Source organism: Callospermophilus lateralis, chromosome 8, assembly GCF_048772815.1.
Source record: "Callospermophilus lateralis isolate mCalLat2 chromosome 8, mCalLat2.hap1, whole genome shotgun sequence".
Classification (NCBI taxonomy): Eukaryota; Metazoa; Chordata; class Mammalia; order Rodentia; family Sciuridae; genus Callospermophilus; species Callospermophilus lateralis.
In genome coordinates this window covers 67806785-67819694 of record NC_135312.1, presented here as the reverse complement: position 1 = coordinate 67819694, position 12910 = coordinate 67806785, and the positions used below count along the sequence as shown (strand labels likewise).

Here is a 12910-nt window from a genome sequence, read left to right as displayed (position 1 = left end):
GGTCTATGTTCATTCAATCAGGGAAAACTTCGCATATACTGGTCCTGTTTCTTGTTAGTGCATGCTGAAAGAATTTTGAAATCTTTTCTCAATTGACAAAGCCTCACTTTCAAGATTAATCCTGTAGTAGAGACTCAAAAACTCCCATTTGACAGACACGTCTTTGTTCTATTTCATATCTGACCTTCCCTCTGAAACACTGAAACCATTATTTCAATGGATGGGGTGCCTCAGGCAAATAAGATATTCAGAATATTTAAAAATACATCAAAAAACATTTTGAAAACATTAAACTTAAGCTATTTTGCATTTTGAGCAAATTGTAATTTGAGCAAATTATTTAACTTCTCCACACCTATAAAATGAGGAGATATAGTCCTTGACATCATAGAACTATGAGAATTATTAAAGATGATGATTTGTAAAATATCTAACAAAAAAATTGTAATTACTCTTTTCAAGCATTTACAATACAGTCCCTACTATTTGCTCTATACTTTACACATATTACCACATTTAGCAGGATATCTGGTATGCTGGCCCTTACTTTAGAGATGAGAATAAAGACTCAAAGAACTTAAAAATATATATAACTTGCCAAAGTTATGCAACCTACCTAATAATTTGTAGGGCCAGATATAATAATTTTCTTTGATTACTGTAACAAGTTATCACAGATTTGTAGTTTAGCTGATTTTTTACCCCCCACTACTGGGGATCAAATCTAGAGCCTTGCACATGCCAGGCAAGCTCTCTACCACTGAGCTAAATCTTCAACACCTTACAGATTTGCAGTTTAAAACAACATACCTTCATTCTCTCACAGTTCAGAAGATTGGAAATCTGAAATTGATTCCACAGTGCCAAAATCTGCTCTGTTCTTTGTCTTCCATCTTCTGAGGCCAGCCAGCATTTATTACTTATAGTCACATCACTCCAATTTCTGTTTTCGTGGTCATATTAACTTCCTCCTTTTATGTTTCGACCTGTTTTATAAGGACACGTGGCTTCCCAGTTAATTCATGATAATATCACCATCTCAATAATAATATTACAAGTTAGGTGATACTTCAGGTTCCAGAGATTTGGACCTCACATCTTTTGGTGTCATCACTCTGTGTACTATGCCAAGATTCAAATTTAGGTCTATATGTTCTAAGCCAAATTTCCTAACCATGTATTTGTTCACTATTTATTAACCACCTGATATGTGCAAGCACTGCGGTAAATACTGAGCTGTAATGGTGAGCAAAACTCACCACCAATGGCGGATTGAGGCAGCCCCCATCAGCCTGCAGGTTAACTGGGGAGATAAACATTGGTAAAAAATCACCTAAATAAATACCAAGTTGCAAATATGATATATGTTGTTTTGAGAGGTTCATGGTGCTCTGAGAATATGTGTTGGGGAAATTTGGCCTTGTGTGACAATGCTCCACATGAGAACTAACACTTGAGATCTGAAGGAAGAATGGGAGTCCTCAGACATAAAATGAGAAGAAGCAAAAGTCCTTATGTAGTTCTGCTAGGAGCACTTCTGGCACATTTAAGTGCTCAGAAAATCAAGTTCCCTCCTTCATGCCCCTCCCTTCTTTAGGAAATCTGTCAGTGCAGCTGCAGGATTATGACTACAGTGGGGCTGTAAAATATTCAGGTTCTTTGAGAGTCTTTTTTAATTCACTCTCTATGCAACATTCTGTAGTCTTTGGAAGTAATAGTTATCAGTGTAAATTTTAACTAATCTTTCATATGTCTTGCTTCAGCAAGACAGGAACTAAAAAATAAACTCAGTGTGCTGTGTATTGTGACAAGCATTTTATCAATGCTGTTAGTGCTCTAAGATGGGACTGAGACATGATCAAGGACATTCCCAGAGATCAAAAGATAATCCATTAGCAGGACTTTTTTTTTTTTTTTTTTTTTAAAGAAGGTCTTGTTGACTCTATCTCAGATAGTTATTGTGCAAGATAAACTCTTTCAAGGACAATCTTTGCAACTGTTATTATGTGTTACATGAAAGGGATTTCAGAAAATTTGTTTTTGCAGTTGAAAATAAACTTCAAAGTTTTCACTGAAATTTATTAATAAAGTTTATTTTGTTTAACAGCCAATGAAAAACAAAATATGAAATGGCTTTCATATTTTAAGTCAGTAATTTTTGTTCTTTTTAGCAAGTTCCATAAAATTTCATTAGAGACCTCTTAACAGAATTCATAGCTAGAGAAAGAACTGAGAACTATGAGTTTACAACAGATAAAAACTACTGTGTATAGTAGAAGGCATAACACAAGAGCTACCTGAGCAAACTTCCGTAGTTATGAGTTCCCATCCCTGCATTGCACCTTATATTTCTCCTATCTAACAGAGTATATGTGCTTTTCATGGTTAACAGTTTGGGTACAGCATCTTCCATGTTGAAGCAATACTACATTCCTTTTATTTTAGTAAATTATACATTTAAAAATTACCATTTTAACCATTTTAGTGTATATTTCAGTGACATTAAGTATATTCACATTGTTGTGCAATCATCACCACTCTCCATCTTTGGAAATTTTTCATTTTCTCAAACTGAAACTCTGTACTATTCCCATATCCAACAAAACTCACCTATCTCTCTGAATTTGACTATTCAAGATATCTCATATAAGTCGAATCAATATTTGTCTTTTTATGGCTTATTTCACTTAAAAAAATAACATGCTTCATCCATTTTGTAGTATGTATCAGAATGTTATTTCCTTTTATAGCTCAGTATGCTTTGTTGTATATGTAGACACATTTTTGTTTATCCGTAAATCCATCAATGGGCATCTGAGTTGTTTCCTTTTTGGGGCTCTTTTGAATAAGGCTACTATGAATATTGGCATACGAATATCATTGGGAGTCTCTGCATTCAATTCTTCTTTTTTAAAAAAAAATTGTCCTTGAAATTGGATCTTGCTATATTTCTCAGGCTAGCCTAGATCTCCTGGATTCATGTGATCCTCCTGCCTCATCCTAATGAGTAGTTGGTACTAGAGGCACATACAACCATGCCTAGCTCAATTTTTTTTTTTTTTTTTTAGTATATGCTCAGAAATGGAATTGCTGGATCATATGAATATCATATTTCCTATTTAAAAAAAACTCAAGAATCATCCCTGAGTCCTTGGTTTTACTAATTTCTAAGCCATTAGTAAAGCCTATCTGGTTTAAACCAGAATGATCTCTCCATATTCCTTCTACTACCATCATCCTATGCCTGTCTACCAGAATCTTTTTCTTGGGCTCCTGAAATAGCTTTCTAATTTGCCTCTGTACTTCCTCTTTGCTGCATTTTCCACATGGCTAATAGAGCATTTAAAAAAAATACTTATCCAATTACAGTATTTCATTGTTTAAAACCTTTTCCTGTTAAGTTTAGAATAACATTCAAATATTTTACCATAACTGACAAGATCCAGCATAGCCTGGCATCTTTTGGAACTTCATTTTACAATACTTTCCTCCTTGTATCAGACATCCATTGTGCTCCACTCCACATTCTCTTGTCCATATTTTACCCCAGTCATTGCTGCCACAACCAGTTTTTTCAAGGAGTAAACTCATAGCACCTCCACTCAACAACACATCTTTCTCTTTTTGCTCTGGTGCCTTTCAAATGTCAACGCTGCAAGATACATCAACAAGGACTCAATCTGGTTCCAGAGGCTACTTGTACTACCCAGGAGTTAACACTCTACGGGGCCACCAATTGAACAATGGAGACCAAAAGCTTGTAGATATAGGTGTTTCTCTTCCATCCTTCAGATGAAAAATTCTGAATACTACATGGTTCTTCAGAATCATGAGTCTCAATTGCCCACTGCAGTGACTATATCCATACCACAATCCTTGTACTGATTTTTATTTTTTCCTTTTTGTACACTTTGTAGTTCTCCTACTCACTTCCCTGGGATCACTTCATCAGCTCCCTGTTCTGTTTTCCTGAGGTAACCTAGGCTAAGACTATTGGTGAGGGAAGTATGAGACATTCAGGATAGGATTCTGAATCTCACTGCAATTGGTTGAGTGGTGATAACTACTGGTATGCAGCAGTGATAAAACAAGTAAGACTTGTGTGGCGATGAAGTACAGGTGTTAAGTAAGGCATTGGCTTATGCTGGCGGCATTGGCTTTTGAACAGTATGGAAGAAATCATTCTGCTGAGAAATAGAGGTGATTGACTTTAAATGACTTTAGATGTCTTAAAAATGAAAATTACAGAATCAGATCAATTATCTTCTTGAAGTATGATATTAAATTTGGAAATATTCCATTGCACTATTTAAAGAAAACCTTACATCATGCAAACCATATGGTAGATGAACTAAAGGATTTAATTGTAGGGCTAGGAGAAATTCAAAGAAGACTGAATGCACAGCTCTCTAGGTATCTGAGGACAAAGTTTGACCCCTAATAGGAAAAGATCAGAACTCAGAGCTGGAATTGGAATATTTGGTAGAGAACCTAAAAATCTTGAACTTCCAGCATAGATGTGCTGATGAGGTTAAATGCAAAGAAGAAAAGACCACATTATGTAGAACTCTCTGAAGGAGGGCAAGGAGTTTGTGTTTTATTTTACATATAATGAGAAGCCTGGAATAAACTAAGAGTGGTAGGTGAAGAAGAGTGTAAGTAAGGCAAAGTTCATGTTTAGGATAGGGAGATAAACCAGGCTTGGTGGTGCATGCCTGTAATCCCAGCAGCTCCGGAGGCTGAGGCAGGAGGATCAAGAGTTTAAAGCCAGCCTCAGCAAAAGCAACTCAGTGAGACCCTATCGCTAAATAAAATACAAAATAGGGCTGGGGATGTGGCTTAGTGGTCCAGTGTCCCTGAATTCAATACCCACTCCCCCCAAAAAGGTAGAGGATAAGAGTATGCGCCAACTAGAATGATGTGGTGAGGTACTACAAAGGGTTCCAAGTAGATATTGAGGCAGAAAAATTATTTTTGAGCAGAAGGCATTTAAGAATAGGATTTTTTTTCTATTATCTGCCTAAAAGGAGACTCTCTCAAATGAACTCAAGTGAAATAAGTCCTCTCCCAGGGAGCTGTACAACCAAGGAAGATTGATTCTTACCACTGGAGAGAGGTCAACACCACAACTGTGGTTAGTCCATTTTCTGCTGCTACAACAGAATACCCACAGAGTGGGTATTTCTAAAGAGAAGAAATTGCTTATAGTACAGTTGTAGAGGCTGAGAAGTCCAAGCATGTGGTGCTGGCATCTGCTGAGAGCCTTCTTGATGCTTCATTCCAAGGCAGACATCATGTGGCAAGACAGGAAGTGAGTAATCTCAGGCTTCTCTTTCTTCGCTTGAATAGCCACTGATCCCATCTGGGGCCCCAACTTCATGACCTCTTCTAACCCTAATTACCTCCGTTAGTCTTGATCTTTAAATGTCATCAACATGAATTTGGGGATTAAGTTTCTAACACATGAATTTTGAGGGAACATATTCAAACCACAGCAACATTTAAACAGATTGTTACAAAACTATCATATCACCCATTCATTTTCCTAAGGGAGCATTTATCTTTCCTAAAAATCTTTTGTTTTTCCATAAATGCCCAACTCTCCTCCCTTTTCCTTATAAAAATGATAAGTAACCCCCTCTTTGTTTTTTTTATTTTTTTTATTTTTTTTATTCAAAATATTACAAAGATTTCAGAATCACATCGAAGTAACCCCCTCTTTGAATCACATTTTTCTGTGCAACCCCATAAATGCATGAGTAAAAATCTGCCTTTTTTTTCCCCCTTTAATCTTTATTGGTTTAATTCACAGCCCCTGCCCCAAAACTGAATTTAAGGGGTTAGAGAAAAATGTATCTCTTCACCTACAGATAGTTTATGGTTCAGTAAATGTCACAGACCCAATCCCTTGGGCTCTACAGGAGGACTTGTCTTCCAGGGAAGACAATTACTTGCTGTTGAAAACATCAACTCCATCACAAAGAAGAGATATTAATTGCCAAAGGCTAGGGGATAGGAAGGCTTGAGATCCAGAGCCCAGTGGGGGAGTTGACCTGAGGGAGGAGCAGAAACAGTCCTTGTAGGAACAATCAAGGACACAAGAGCCTGGGATTAGGTACCAGGAGTTTGAGGGATTTTTTTTTTTTTTTAATTTTTTGGTGTGTGTGCTGGGGATTGAATCTAGGGATGCTTTACCAGTGAGCTACATCCCAAGCCCTTTTTAGTTTTTGTTTTGAGACAGGGTCTCACTAATTTGCTGATGCCTCACTAAGTTGCTGAGGTTGTGCTTAAACTTGCCATCCATTTTTTTTTTAATATTTATTTTTTAGTTTTTGGCGGATATAACATCTTTATTTGTATGTGGTGCTGAGGATGGAAACTGGGCCACATGCATGCCAGGCGAGCGCGCGACCGCTTGAGCCACATCCCAGCCCCGAGTTTGAGGGATCTTGTGGTTAGACGATGAGGACATCTCTCATGATTGCTTCTGCTTTTGTCAGTGGACATGAGGCCATCAGCTGAGAGTGAGGTATGAAAGAGAGTCCAGGCAGTTCCACAAAAGAGGACAATCTTCTTTCAGAAAGTAGAAAACCAGATATCATGGGAAATTTTCCCCCAGGGAATATTGAACACTAATATGAAATTTGACCATGTGAATTCAGTCACCATGGTTGAGGTGGTTTGTTTATAGCATGAATGCTTGGCTTCTTCCTACAGCACAATGTAGAAAATGGTGGAGTTCAAGTACAGTTGGATCTTTGCCATGAGTCCAGTGGAAGGAGCAAGCATTAGAATGATTATAATGAAGAGCCCTAGGATCTAAGCTAAGAAGAGAAGGGAAGAACAGTCAGTCGATTGGTATAGGAAGTGGTAGAGTCCTTTAATCGATGATGATAGTCAAGCAGTGGCTCTGATAGGCTCACTCGTGTGTGACTTGAAGAGTTAGGGCTGATAGTGAGAGAGGGAGAGACTTCAAATTCAGATTAGGGTTTAGGGGTTGAGGGTGTCAAGGTCATGAAGATAGCCCCAGGGATGGGTGTTAAAGAAAACTGAGTGAAATGTCAGCCTGCATGCTGGTCTCTAACCTGTGACTGTCATTACCATTGCACAACAGCAGTAGAGCTGGCAGAGCTCAGAGGCCTGAACTTCACTGTGTATGAAAAACAGTGAACTCTCAAAGGTTATTGCTGGTAAGTAGATATCGAATAGTAAACAGACTCATAATTCACACAGTAGAGGTCAGAAGACAAAGGGATCAGGCAGCTCTCTAAAGTGTCAGGAAAATTAAGGGGACAAAACCCCTGTGCGACTTGGAAGACTACAGACAACAAAATAGTAAAGAAAGAAGAGTGTTGGATTATTTCAGATAAGTGGAGATAAAGTCAACAGTAGGAAAAGAACTGGATTAAGCAAATTCACTCTAATTCCTAGGGTTGTTATGCTCGAATCTGGGACCCCCAAAAGACCACCAGAGACCAAGATTGATGTGAACAGCAAAGAGGTGTTTATTGCGAGCTAGCTCGGTCCTCCGCGCGCACACACAGCAACTGGTGAGAGACCCAGGGTTTGCAGCAGTTTTATACACTCTTTAGAGAAGGCAGGGACCCCCACATACATCAGAGCATCTCTTAGCAAATCATCACACACCACGGGAAAATCAAATAACAACTCTAACACATGATTAGCACAGTCACTGGTGGGAACAAGTTGGGGAGGGGTGATTGGTTACTACAAGAGGGGGATTCGTTTGAACTGATTGGTTTAAGCCAAGAGGGGTGTACATGCTGAACTACATGGTTTCCCACCATAAACTACTGGGAGAGTCATCTGGCATCCCAGGTATTTCCCTGTCTCATGCTGATTGGTGGCTGCTAGGGGGTTGCTATGGATCCCCACCTAGCCTGACTGAGTCAGGCACACACCTGGCGCAGCAGATCTCTCCTGTTATTTGTAGATAAACCACTTAGCAGGGTGGGAATGTGCCTAGGAGTGCTCTGTGGGTCTTTCCAAGGACAAAGGTGATGTCCCTTCCTTGGACAGGCTTTCCTCTGAGGTAGAGGCTGGTTTTTCAGGGTCACAAACCAGGGAGCATTAACCCTACGGGCCTTTTTATGTACTGCCTCATCTACCAGCAGAGGAATATTTTCATGTAAATCAAGTGATCTGTATACCCACTGAAGACTTGAAAAGGAAAACTGAAAGAAAAGTGACCACAACACTCAGAGCAACCAAGAGATCTTTATTGCAGCAGTGCAACAGAGGAGAAGAGAGAGAAAGAGAAGGAGGGAGGGAGGGAGGGAGAGAGAGAGAGAGAGAGAGAGAGAGAGAGAGAGAGAGAAGGAGGAGAGGGCATGCGCGCAAAGGAGACAGAGAGAGCAAGAGAGAAGAGCAAGAGAGAGAGCAAGAGAGGGGGGGCCTGGCAGGAGGGAGTTTTTATAGCCCAAATCTAATGAGGTCTCTGGGTCTGCAAGCTGCCTTATTGGCACAAGGGGGATTAAGTGTTCGGCCTTGAGCAGGGGGTTGAGTGTTCAGCCTTGAGCTGGGGGCTTGGGCGTTTGGGCTTGAAGCAAATAGTTGATAAAGAACCAGACAGAGGGTTTGAGCGGCCAGGTCATCCTGCAGCTAACTTTGTTTGGCATGCCCTGCAGACAGCTTACTCAGCCTGTCCTGCACCTAACAAAAACAAAGACTAAAAACAAAGGTGGAGATTATAGGGAAGGTTTTGAACTTCTTTCTCTCTGAGCTTGATTCACTAAAAAACAAGAAAATTGTAAATACATAATGTGGAAACAGTATTAAGTTCTGGTACAGAGTGAAAACCAATCTCCTTCAAATACTGGATTAAAAATTGGGTCTTTGGGGCCAGAGGTGTAGCTCAGTGATAAAGTACTTCCCTGGAATTCTCCAAGCCCTGGGTTCAATCCCTAGCACTGCAAAAAAATAAATAAACAAATCAAATAGTTTGAACATTCTATATTGTGCATTTCTTAGAAAAGACATCCATATCTAAATTCCAGTCTTACCTTTGAGGCAGAAAAAAATAAAATCTTCATCTCTATATATCTGGTCAATTCTTGTTTAATGACATGAACTCATTCAGGAAAGTATTTTTCTTGGAGCACAACCTTAGATAATTTCCTTATAACGTGTTTTCTTTCTTATAAATTTATAGATCATAGTTTTCTGAAAAACTCCACAACTATAGCTGAATTCTTCAAAGTTATTAACCTTTGTGTCCCCTTTGATTGATTCAGTTAATATAGTCTCATCGTATTTAACCCAGGGCACTGGGTTACATTAAATATTTGAGGTCAATAAAAAAATGTACTGCATTTTTAAAGAATCTAGGGAATAAAATTTTAGTTACAGTCCAAAATACCATTTAGATGTTATTCACTGACCCTTTATTAAGAAATACATTTGCCAGGTGCTGTGGCGCATGCCTGTAGTCCCAGTGGCTTGAGAGGCTGAGGCAGGAGGAGTTCAAAGCCAGCCTCAGCAACTTTCAAGGTCCTAAGCAACTCAGTGAGAGAGACACTGTCTGAAAATAAAATACAAACTAGGGCTGAGGATGTGGCTCAGTGGTTGAGTGCCCTCAAATTCAATCCCCAGTAGAAAGAAAGAAAGAAAGAAAGAAAGAAAGAAAGAAAGAAAGAAAGAAAGAAAGAAAATTTAAGGGCTGGGATTGTAGCTCAGTAGCAGAGCACTTGCCCAGCATGTGTGAGGCACTAGGTTTGAGTCTTGGCACCACACATAAATAAATAAAATAAAGGTATTATGTCCATCTACAACTAAAAATATATTTTTAAAAGAAATACATTTTATGTATAATTCCAATAATTTATACTACAAAGACTTGTGATGAAAAAGTCAAAGACTAAAGTAAAGGCATTATTTTCTTTATTTTGTAATCATACTTACTGTTGAGGTATGATTACATGATCACAAAATAAGATGAGTTTTCAACATACTTCCCAGAAAGGATATGCTTCTTTCAAATACTTCTCCAGAAAGGAGATGGCTGTATACGTTAATTAGGTTGCTCAGACCACAAAAGAAAAAACTTCTGAGATTCAGTGAGGTTGTCCAAGTGATTCTCAAATGAAGGTAAAGATGGAACAGAGGGTAAACCAGAGTTCCCCTAAGGAGGGTTTACCAGGATCTCTTCTGTTGTAAAGGTAAAATTTTTAAGCTGACTCTAAGCCGCAGAGCCCGAGTTAAAGTGTAAAAGACCGGACATTGTGAAGTTTCTAACTGCAAGGCTTGGGTTAAAAAGTAAAAGACCAAGTATTGTTAAAGTTCCCCTGCTACCCCCCAAACCTGTAATCCCAGTAGCTGTTAGGACAATACCCGAACTGCCCAGTAAATATTCTCACTGACTCCTCTGGTTGTCTAATAACCTGGGGTTCTGTGAAGCTGGCACGTAGGCATCGCAGGACCTAAAACCAATCAGTTTAAATGTGTACCCCGCTTAGAAGTGACCAATCACCCCTGTCCAATCTGTTCCCGCCAATGAATGTACTAATCAGGTCTCAGAGTTGTTGTTCAATTTTCCTGCGCCTCATGATGATTTGTTCTGATGTATGCAAAGCCCCCCACCCTCTCCAAAAAGTGTACTTAAGCTCTGCCTGACCTCTGCTCGGGGCTCTGGGCTGCTCTATTTTCCTGAGTGAGCCTGGAGCCTCAGCATGCTGAATCAATAAATCCCCTTCTGCCAATTGCATGGAGCCGGTCTCTTGTGGTCTCTCCCTCCGACGCTTCGCCAGACCCTTACACTGTATAATTTTAAACATAAGCTTATAGTGTTAATATGCTTAATTATTATTATTAATAGCCCTAGACATACTTACACATTAATTATAATTAATTTTTGTAGGTTTATCTCCAGTAATGTTAAAGGAAAGCCTTATGTTTGAACAAATTTATTCTTAATCAAAAAGGTCACAAGTTTAAATTTTTTTAAAGCCTAGAAACAAATAATTAATTCTTTGTCTTAGGTCTAATGGCTGTTAAGAGCAGGATCAGGAAGCCCAGGTCATTCTGACTTAAGGTGAATCATGCATTTTACTCAGTGCCAGGCACAAACTGCTTCAGGACCTTTGCAGTTGCAGATAAGCATTGGCTTTCATGAAGCATAAAACATATTTCTTTCTGTGGATGCTGATATAAAATATTATAAACTACAGTGAGCTGCCTCCACTCTTCCACTGTCTCTTAGTGGAGGCTTCCTAGGAACAGAAATGTTTACTATAATTTACTACAGGCACTTTAATGAATTAACCTTTTGATAAAGCATTGTTTATTAAACTAGATAAATTATTTCTCTATTTTCTTTTATAGCTTATCTGTTGTCATTGTTGCTTTATTTGGTCTATTATAACATATTTTTGTTGCATCATAGGACATAATGTTTACTTTCTGCCTAGTTGTTTTTTTTGTTTCTATGTGTCCAATACTGGCTTTCTGAATTCAAGAAGTCATCCTTGGATATTTGCTTTCTGTCATTCAGTCTGACTCATTGAAATAAGTTAAATGGCAATTCTCTGCCTAAATTTTCTAAACTTATTTTTCCCAAGTGGTGTATGCTAATAAACATACTATTTAATAATGCATTATAAATCTTGTTAAGATATTTAATAACAATAACAGTATTATAAATCAGATTGCTTTAGCAAAAATATATATCTTTTAAACACTTTGAGATAGACAACACTAAAATTGTGGTTGCCGATTAGTGATATGTGAGAATTTATACTGATATTTATTTGATAACCTCATTATTAGAGCTCTTAGTACATTATCACTTAAGCAAAATAAAATTCTTCATCAGAGGCCTTAATATTTTATTGAAGTGGTATCATATGCTAATAAATCTTTTTGCCAAACACAGCATTTTGCATGCCTATAATCCCAGGTACTCAGCAGGCTGAGGCAGAAGGATCACAAGTTTGAGGCCTCTCTGGGAAACTTAGTGAGAACCTGTCTCAAAATTAAAAATAAAAAGAGATGCAGATATAGCTCAGTGATACAATGCTGGGAGCCATTAGCCAAGTTTAGGTATGACAATTTCCTTGCCAGCGTACCCCATGTTGCTTAGTGGAAGGATTCATGGAAATAGGACATTTTGCAGTGACCTTGCTCAAGGACCAGGGCGGATCTGGGTTTAGGGCGTTCCCAGTTTAGGAAGGTTATTCCTGCTGGGAATAGGGCGTATCCTGCTGCCTGAGTTCCTCTGGAGTTCTCACGGGATTCAGACAGTATTTTTGGGAGACAGAAGCCCAGTAGAGGTGTAGATTTGGGCAGAGAACGTGGATTTCCCCAGAACATGTTTGTAGAAGGCCGGTGTGAGATCGGGAATAAAGAATTGCTGTTTGAATCTACAAAGCTGTGAGTGGCTCGTGATTTGTGCCCAGCCAGACTGCGGCAATACAATGCCCCTAAGTTCAATCTCCAGCACCACAAAAAAGAAAAAAAAAATTATATCAATTTTCTAGGAAGTTATCATTTAAGCACATGCATGTGATTTGGAAAACTTACATCCAAGCCTATGTTTCAACAAAGGCTTTCTCATCATTTTTTAGATGCAAAATAAAGGTCCAAAGTAAACACCTCTACTGTGTGAGTCTTATTGACTACCTGGTCAACATTGACACTAACAGTAGCATTGACACTAAGAATAGCAAAAGCTGGGTCAGTCTAACTGCTTGGATTGATGTTATTTAGAGTGCAGAGAGATTAGAAGGGGAGTAGAAAAGTCCTGAAGAAACTGACCAGCACCTCAATTTATTGGATATTTACCTGTTGATCACCTCTGCTTTTTTCCATTGGTTAGTTGGATGAGAGGTTGTTTGTTATTAATGTTTTCTTCAGATTCAAATGTTCGCTGTCAAGAGGGGTGCTTGGCTTAAGG

The 12910-nt window shown here is 38.7% G+C and overlaps 1 long non-coding RNA gene across 1 annotated transcript; it reads right to left on the bottom strand.

The window, feature by feature from the left end:
* On the bottom strand, positions 1-12910 carry LOC143406528 (uncharacterized). The gene is made up of 3 exons (XR_013092203.1): positions 12799-12910; positions 811-986; positions 1-64 (listed from the first exon to the last, which is right to left on the bottom strand). It is a non-coding gene; the product is annotated as an uncharacterized LOC143406528 (long non-coding RNA).